The sequence below is a fragment of the Cornus florida genome, unplaced genomic scaffold, assembly GCF_030987335.1.
Source record: "Cornus florida cultivar Cherokee Brave unplaced genomic scaffold, ASM3098733v1 CherokeeBrave_3.0.0_Hap2_Chr11, whole genome shotgun sequence".
Classification (NCBI taxonomy): Eukaryota; Viridiplantae; Streptophyta; class Magnoliopsida; order Cornales; family Cornaceae; genus Cornus; species Cornus florida.
Genome location: NW_026775581.1, coordinates 54,476,915 through 54,486,555, shown reverse-complemented (window position 1 = coordinate 54,486,555; position 9,641 = coordinate 54,476,915). Strand labels below are relative to the sequence as shown.

The window sequence follows — 9,641 nt, the reverse complement described above, 5'->3', positions numbered from 1 at the left end:
ATTGTTGTTTAGAAAAAGCAGAAAGATAGAAAAAATAATAATAATAATAACTATTATAACCATTTTATTTTTTATTGTTTAGATGAGAACCAAAAGTACATTTAGAAGGTGAAAACTATTTTCTAAATCTCTCCTTATCATTTATTTTTCTCTCTAAAATTATAAAATGACAAACCTAACATAGAAATCACAATCTTTCTTAAAAAATTATACATTATCTTAGGTGTAATGGTTCTTAAAAGCCCCGACCAATATCAATTTCTCATTTACTTTAATAACAAGAAATGAGATCTATGGGGTATTTAGAAATCGTTATCGGGGTAAAGGTGGCTGGTGGTTGCCGTCGCGTTGCACCAAAAGTTTGCAAAGAGATAAACTAAGAGTGTGAGTGTGCAATGTGGCCAAGTTTTAAATTTATAAATGCCACTACTACTTCTAACTAAAAATATAGCTAGGGTGAGTAGGGATCATCCCAAGGGATTGGTGGTCGTGTTACTATGGAAACAAGATTAGGGTTAGTTGGTTGAGTGATCAAAATCTGGTTGGTTTGGTTGATTGAACTACTATTAAGACTAAACAAGTTCAATATAAAATAAGTAATTAAAGGATAGAGAAAATAAAAAAGAGAGGTTTTGGGACTTAGAGGTCACCACTAAGCATCACCTTTTTATACACTCAATTCATAATTAATGAGGGGAAAAACATATGTTGCAACAAAAGTGAGTGTATGTGGTTGTTTCAACAAGCATGAATGACCAATTAAGTACATATTGTCTAAACAACACAATGAATAACACAATATATCAAACTAAGCAATTAATCATTCCTTTAAGCTCACAATCCAAACACATCACATGATTAGAAAAATATACTACTTGCATTCATAAGTATGGAACATCAAACAACAAGCATGGATTGTCCTCCCATTTAACAACTAAGGTAACTATACTACATCTAAGCTAATGATATGAAAATTAAACTAATTAAACTAAGGGAGAGGAACAATCCATCAAGAAATGAGTATGAACCATCAAATAAACCACAAGAGCAGTCTATTAAGCACTATATCTTGACAATCTCTAGATTTATAGCATCAACACACATTGACATGCATCAACAACACAAGAGCTAGAGATAAACACATGAACATCTATTCTAGCATACATAGACATATGGATAGAATGAAATGATCAATTAGAAGAATTAAACCACACAAATCATTGAATAAACAAGATATATGTATGTAAAAATGTCAAAACATATATTACAACACAAATCCCCTCATAAATACATAAATCAAGGTAAAAAAGGTATGGTTAGGGCTAACTCTAGCCCCAAGAGGATGTCTAGCCACTCATGGATGGTGTCCTCCAACCTTCAAGGGCTATCTCCATGGTAGAAATGCTCTTCTTCCTGAGGTAGATGGAAGACTTTCCAAGAATGTGTCTCTAACTTCCTCTTCTCTTTTCTTTCTATCTAAGAATGATATCAAATATTGTATCTAAAAAAACATATGTGTAAAAATGGCTCATAATCCTTATATAGGCAGTTCAAATGTCACACCTAGTTTAGGCTCGTACACAAGGGCTCCTCCAATGATTGCACCATAAGACAACTTTTAATGAGCTGAAAATTGATTTAATTCGCACTTGAAAGGGTTCAATCGATCGAACCTATGCTGAGATCGATCGAACTTGGTTGAGATCTATCAAACTTTGGCTGGATCGATCCTCCCATGGCGGCGCCTTTTTAGATAAAGACAAATCTGAGATATTTTGAGAAAGAGACAAAAGTGGTAGGCGGGGTGGTATAACAGGATAAGATGGAATCTTTTCGATCGATTTGATAAATATTGGATCGATCGAACATTATGGGATCTTTGGATAAGGACAAAAAAGCTTGGATCCATCTTGGAGTGCAGAGATCGATCTATATTAGATCAATCGAAGAAATTCTGTGATCGATCGAACTTTGCTGAACTTCCACCACTTGCTTCATTTTGCTTCCACTTTGCTCATTTCTTTCATTCATCTCAAAATTGCTTCAATTATGCTCTTATTTGGCTGAATTAGCTTATTTTGGGGATAAGTGATTGAAAACGGAAATAACATGAAATCAATCTAAAGTGGGAAAATAAGATAGATAAAGGTCCTAGAATACCCAAGCTTAACGGGTTTAAATGTGCAGTTTTCAGCGCTCATCACACCCCTAAACTTAAATATTGCTAGTCCCTAACAATGAATTAGAAAGTAAATTAATGAAATGAACAACTGTACAACTATGAACTAGAAAACAATAAATGGATAATGCCACTTTCGTAGGGAACACGATTGCATTTAGCATATACAACAAGCCTTTTAAACCCCTAGGTTACTCCTAGTGGACAAGTGAAGTCTTGTGAGGGTTTCTAGAAATGATACCTACAAACATTAAGCTCATTCTCACAAAAGAGGTACCAATATTGCAAATAAGCATTGGGAGAAAACTACCTCAAGTATGCAATTTTTCAACCATTTCCAAGCAATCTTCCAAAATCTCAACATCAAGCAAGTAAGTATGGTCCTCCACACATCAAGAAAATGATCATACAAATCAAAACAACTCTAGAATCCTTTTTGAGTGAACCGGCATCAAATATGTTACTATCTAAGCCAATTAAAGAAATGATCACATCTTTACCCTCAAACTAGCACACAAATCTAGTACCGATCATCAAGACAAAGAGTGGACCTTTTATTAAAACTTTATTGTTTTAGGTGCGCTTATTCTTTTCACTCGATTTATTTATTTATATTTTATTATTATTATTATTTTTTTTCCTAATCCTAAGGATCAAAGATGGAAGTGTAGTGCAATGTGTTGATCTATTAAGCTTTTTAGCGATCCATGAGGGCGAGCGTTAGGTCAATGACTCCTAAACCAGACGGCTTTAGGGCACTATGTGTTCAAACACCCCTAAAGACTTACAAACTCAAATCAACTAGGTTACAAATCAAAACAACCTCCATCTAATCATTTCCCACTTCTTACCTTTTAGGAGAAGTCCTCACCTTTTTTTTTTTTTTTAAGTTCAATTATTAACCTAGAGTTTGGGCCCTCCACCTTTCAGTGTGAGAAATTCAGTGCTTGATAAGGCTAGAATCCCGACTACTCAATAAAAAGGGTATGTTATCCACTTTTATCAAGATGAAAGCTTTCAATGCACTACTAGCCCAATTGGGATATAACTAATTCAATAGTCAACAAAGTATGTACCCCACAAATCTAGTATGCACCCATGCTAGTGTAGAATCCTATACTGAATCTCAAAATAATCACAAAATCAGGATGATGTGGACCACAAATGCAAGCAAGATATCAATCTTTCAAAAAATTTACTCCTAAATGGCATCCACAAGGCATACAAGGAGTATTGGACTCTCAAGTCAAGTAATTTTTAAATTTTTACCAATATAGTCCTCAAAAGATTAAAATCATAGCTAGCCATGGATCAATCATAGAAATCCCTCAAATACACAAGTCATGCTCAAAATTTTGAATTTAAAAACAAAACACTGCAAAGCACACATTACTCCCAAACTTAAATGGCACAGTGTCCTCAATGTGCAAAGAGAACAAAAGGAAAGACTATACCAGTGTAACTAAAGTAAGAAAGGTCGGGACAGAAGTATCCAAAGTGGGTGGTGTAACTCCCCCAAACTTGGGATTAACTGTAGTCCTGAAAAGATGGTACTGGGATAAAACTCATCAGATAACAAAAAGGGATAATAACAGTGCATAGTGGACATGCAAATGTAAATGGGATAGTCAAATGAAATAATGAGAGAGGAATAAGGGTGGTCCTGAAAATTTGGGCAGCACTCTCTCTCATTGAAGTCACTGGGATGCACCTGATGGAGTCAATCACAGACAGATATATCAATATAAAGATATGACATCCAAAATATAACCATGCATAAAGAAAATAAAGATAATAAATAGTACATCCAGTGTCTAGGCCAACAGGCTGGCCGCAAAAATAATATAACTGTATTAAAATAGCAGATATATAGAGTAGGTAAAAAAGAGATGTGAAGATCATGCTGAAGAGGTAAGACGGGTAGGGCGAGATCCGCGTATGTCTCTAGAAATGTCTCGCAGTGTAGCCATGACATCCGTACGCAGGGAAGAAATGCCAGCTCGGATAGAGACAGTGTCTGTGCGGATGGAGACTACGGCATCCTCCAAAGCCTGGATACGTTCTCCAAAGCCGAGTGTCGGTGCTGGAGCCTCAGGTACCACTGGATCAGGAGAACGATGTGCATCCTGAGCCTGCCCTTGGAAATGTAATGGTGACCCCGCTGGAGAGTGATACTGCAGATCCTCTGCAGGATATTGCTCCAAGTCTATATCTAAATGTACGGCAGCCGGATCAACTGCTGGATCGTCCGCTGCTGCTGGTGTGTTTGCCTTTACTGCCGCTGCCGCTGCTGCTACTGCTGCCTCCTCTACAACTATGAGGGCATCCTCCTGTAGGCTTTTAATCAGGGCATTGTAAGTCATGTTCCAATCCTTCTGGCGGAAACGGCAGGCTCCAAACTCATTATGCTCCCGGGGATGGAATGGGTAGTGTTAATCCCGAAGTATCTGAGTGATAAGATGGCCGAAGGGAAGGAACTTAGTCCGTTTAGGCTTGGCCTTGCTGATATAGTCAGTGTAGAGCTTCATCATGACGCTCCAATATAGGGCCAGAATAGAAAGCCAGTGCCCTATGTAGAAAGCATAAAGGGCTGCCAGATAGTCACCGCGCCTCTGAATCTTGTGGCCAGCCATAAACATATTTTGGTACAAGACCGAATCAAAGAACCACAGATCATCAGGCAAATAGGATCGAGTAGCAAATGTCTCGCCCTCACTGTAGTGCCCTGTAAGTGCCACCGCCATGTCTGCGTCAGACGGCCTTCACATCTGGGGATAGTCAAGCTGAAAATCGGGAGGGCATACATACGGGTATCTGGAAGATCGGGCCAGCGTCTCCACTGTAATACTGATAAGATGGCCGTCTACGGTAGTGTGTAGCTTTGTCAGATTACTCGGGGCAGGGCGGAGGTTTTGGAAGAACATCCGCACAAGCCTCGGGTAAACCGGGTATGTAACTAGGGCTAGAATAGCAGAAATACCCCTGCGGTCTATATCATCATATGTAGCCCGGGTCAGGACAGACCGAGAAAAGAATTCAATGTCGAACACCGACTCATGAGCCACTGAAAGGTCTGAATATCCATGAGTAGGTCTGTCCCTGAGCCGGCCTGGCTCTGCAGGTGGCAGTGAAGAAGATGGGATATGCTTAGCCTCATCATGAGATGATGACGATGATGTAAAAGTAGAAGAGTGAGTCTATTATCTGATGAGGACTGGGCTAAAGCTAGTGATGCAAGCTGTTCCTGAATATGAGAGGGCTCTCCTGGCTCATCTATTCTTTACCTCACTCGGCGTGTATAATGCTTACGGGCAACAGTCTTTACTCTGGCTATAGTCTGAAAAAAGAAAAGAAACTTACAAAAGAAGTCAGTACAGGTATAAAGAATTAAAGCACAGTATATAGAAACATGTCTGTCAAATAAGATAGACAACACAGTATAAATGACATGAATCTATACAAGTCATAAGGAATAAGTGACATTAAGTGAAGCATGCTAAACAATATAAGTATGGAATGTATCCAATGTGGAAAACACAGGCATTGGGCATGTATAAGATAGCATGGAATCATAAAAGAGGGTGTGTGAAGTGTGGGATGTAAATCTGTGAAGTTCGATCGATCACAAAAATGTGAGATCGATCTCTCTCAGATCGATCTGATAAAAGTTCGATCGATTGAACTGTGATGTGAAGTTTGAAAAGTCACAGATCTGTGATGTGGATGGCACGAGGGCCTCCCGAGCAAGCTCGTAGGCCCTTCTACACAACAACACAACAAGATTGGTCACTTTCTTTGGCCCATGACCCTCAAATATATGATTTGAATCAAAATATATAGAAATTTATATACATATATATACACATATATACACAAACATGGAATCTTCAAATATAGCAAGGATTAAGCATGACAACTCTAGATCTAACATGTAAAGCTCAGATTCATGAAGATTAAAATTCGAAATTAAAAGAAAAACTCGGGACTTACCAAATCCGAGAGAGAAAGAGGTGGAAATCAAGAGAGATGATGAAATCGGAGATGAGAGATGATGTGGAAGCTTGGGATGGTCGTCGGAGGGTTCGCCGGAGTTGGGAGAGGTGGATTGCAGCAACGGGAGAAGAGATGGGTCTTGGATCGATCTTTGAAATCGATCTAATGACCCTAGGGTTTTATTTTAAAAACGATCTCTAGAATGTTCGATCGATCTGAAAGGAACTCAGATCGATCAAACTCAAATCGATTTGAAAAATCTTGAGATCGATCTCCCCTCACTAAACGACAAGTATTTTTGAATTTTTTGTTTTTTAATAAACAAGAAATAAAATAAAAGTAAAAATAAAAATATTTTTGGAGTTTTGGAAAATAAATTAAAACAAAACAAAAATATTTTTGAAATTTTGAAATATTTGAAAACTTTTTTTTTTTTTATTTATAAATTTTGAAATTTAGAAGTCGAAACTCAGTCAAAATCAACAGTGAGCAAAGAACATAGATCGATCAATCCAAGATCGATCTCAAAGAGGCTCAAATCGATCGAACATGCAAAAACCTACATACATGTTCGAACGATGGAACAGAGAGCTTGTTTTCATGGGGTTCAAAATTTTTCTAAGTTTTGGAACTGAGGATCGATCCAAGAGGAAGTTGGATCGATTTTAGAACTTAAGATCGATCAAAACTGAAGTTCGCACGATGGAATAAAGAGCTAAAATATGCAGGTTTCCTTCGCACGATTAAACAGAGAGATGATTGGATGCAGGTATGGAAGTTCGATCGATCAAACCTCTTTCGAGATCAATCGAACATGCACAAAATGCTCATTTTCAACCTGAAAGTGCATGCAATCCTCAATCAAAGTTCCTAGTCATGTATATGAACCTAAAACAAATATCTAGACGTCGCAAGAAATGAAAGTTAAAACAGAAATGAGGGAGAAATAGGGTTGTCAACCCTACGAAACGCACTAGTCTTTAACGTCTGTAGCAAGACGTTGGGCTCTTTTAGCCCGGATCAAACATCTTGTAGTGCATTCCCTCCTTGACGGGGTGATAAGTACTTTGAACTCCACCCAACAAATTGTTCCCTAAAGAACTTGTTGGATTAGGTTCAAAGAGATTGTCGGTCCTTTGTCAATGTAATCTTTGGGCTTCCATGCCCTCTCAAAACAAGTTTTTAAAACATCATTCTTTAGTTTCAAGGTCGAAAATGAACTTTTTAAAGTTTTGGTTTCAAGCAAAGACTCCATTCTTTCACATTCATTGTCATGACATTTTTCTACAACACTTACTTCTTCATGCTTGTCAAATGAATTTGGGGTCTGATTGAAGATATTAAACTTCACCTTCAATGGCCAAATAAGATCTTCATTATCCCCATCCTACAATTGATGTTGGCATTTGCGGTTGCCAAGAAAGGACGGCCAAGGATAACGGGAATTTGACTCTTGGGATTTAGAACTAGTTCCGTGTTAATGACAACGAAATCGACCGGGAAGAAGAATTTATAAATTTTAATCAGGACATCCTCAATGATACCCCTAAGCTTTTTAATGGATCGGTCGGCAAGTTGCAAAACCACCGACGTCGGTTTCAAGTCTCCTAAGCCTAATTTGACATATACCGAGTATGGAAGAAGATTGACACTTGCTCCCAAATCAAGAAGAGCTCGATTAATGACATGGTCACCAATGATGCAAGAAGTAGTAGGTGAATCGAGGTCCTTAAATTTTAGAAGAGTGTCATGCTGCAAGATTGAGCTCACTTGCTCGGTCAAGACCACTTTCCTAGGTGCTTGGGTCTTGTTCTTCCTCTTTTGCTTAATTGCATCCAAAAGTGGAAAGATTAACCTTCACTTGGCTAAACACATCTATGATTTTATTTGTTTTGGCCTTTTGTTTGTCAATGGAAATGGATCCTTTTAAGGCATCCAGAAATAGAGCTTTTGGCTTAAAATCTTTTTCAAAAGTTTTCTTTGAAGTTTCTTCAACACAAGAATTTTTGAATTCATTTTTCAAATCAATTTTGAATTCACTTTTCAAATCACTTTCTAACACTTTTTCATTTGAATGATCATGCATATGCAATAAAGGAGGAATAGGATGTGAAACGGGACGGGTGTTAACTCTTGGTTGCACCGGTTCACTCTCTTCATTGGACATACCCACTTGGTTGTCCACAATCTTCCCACTTCTCAAGGTTGTTACTGCATTGACATGCTCAATTGTGTGACGTTCCGATAAGGAATGAGTTTCCATAATGCATTGTTGCTTTGGTGGGGCATTCAAAGGCATTTTCCCTTTCTCTCTAGCATTTAGAGTACTAGTTATTTGTCCTACTTGGGTTTCTAGCTTAGTAATGGATTAAGAATGAGAGTGAAGTAATTGAGTGTTTGCCTCTAGAGTGCCCAAAGCAGTTAAAACTTTTTCCTCAAAAGCGGGACTTCTAGAATTTCCTTGAGAATATGATTGATTTGGAAAATGAGAATTAGAGAATTGGTTTCCATGTGATTGATATGACGATCTAAATCATTGGGATCCTTGGCTTTGCATTGGAGGTGGAATATACTTCCCTTGAAAACCACCTTGGGGAGGGTAAGGTTTGAGCCTTCCCCTTGGCTTTTCCAAGAGAAATTTGGGTGATTCCTCTAACTAGAATTGTAATGGTTGCCATAAGGATTGTTCTATTGATTAACAAATGCTACATTCACTTGTTCATGATGCTCATTTTGGATATGTCCATGTGGAGGAAGTAGAATGTAAGACACCAGAACATGTCATGCATGATTCATTAGATGGACAATGAAGAACATGATTAGGGGAGGAAGACACTTGGTTTGCCGAGTTTTAGTTAATCAAAAATTGATCAAACCTTTGAGATAAGGATTTCATCTCGGCGGCTATTTCATTAGAGTTGTCGACTTGATATTAGCTAATATTCTTCCTTCAACTTGAATTTCTACCATTCTTGGAAGATAATGATCTATGCATTGAATTTTCACTCATGCTTTCATAAAGACGCCACACATCATCCTCATGCCTATCAATATAAGAGCCACCTATAGAAGCATCAACCATTCCTTTGAAACTATCCGACAAACTTTCAAAAAAACATTGAACTAATTGCTATTTGGGTATGTCGTGGTGTGGACACTTCCTTAGTAAGTCATTTAAGCTCTCCCATGCTTCATGAAATATTTCCCCATCCCCTTGTGAAAACTCTCAAATTGAAGTTCTCATGGCATTGGTTTTATAAACCGAATAGTACTTTTTCAAGAACTCTTGTTGCATTTCTGCCCAAGAAGTTATCGAAAAAGGCCTAACATTGTTGAACCAATATTTTGCCTTGTTTTTAAGGGTGAATGGAAAAAGTTTAAGTCTTAAAACCTCTTCTGGTATGTCTGTGTATTTCACGGTGGAACACATTTCAAGAAACTCATCCAAATGCTTGTAAGGTTCTTCACT

The 9,641-nt window shown here is 37.9% G+C and overlaps 1 pseudogene; it reads left to right on the top strand.

Moving 5' to 3' along the window:
* Positions 1–9,312: 9,312 nt before the first annotated feature.
* LOC132287395 (small nucleolar RNA R71) lies at positions 9,313–9,411 on the top strand (annotated as a pseudogene).
* The last annotated feature ends 230 nt before the right edge of the window (positions 9,412–9,641 follow it).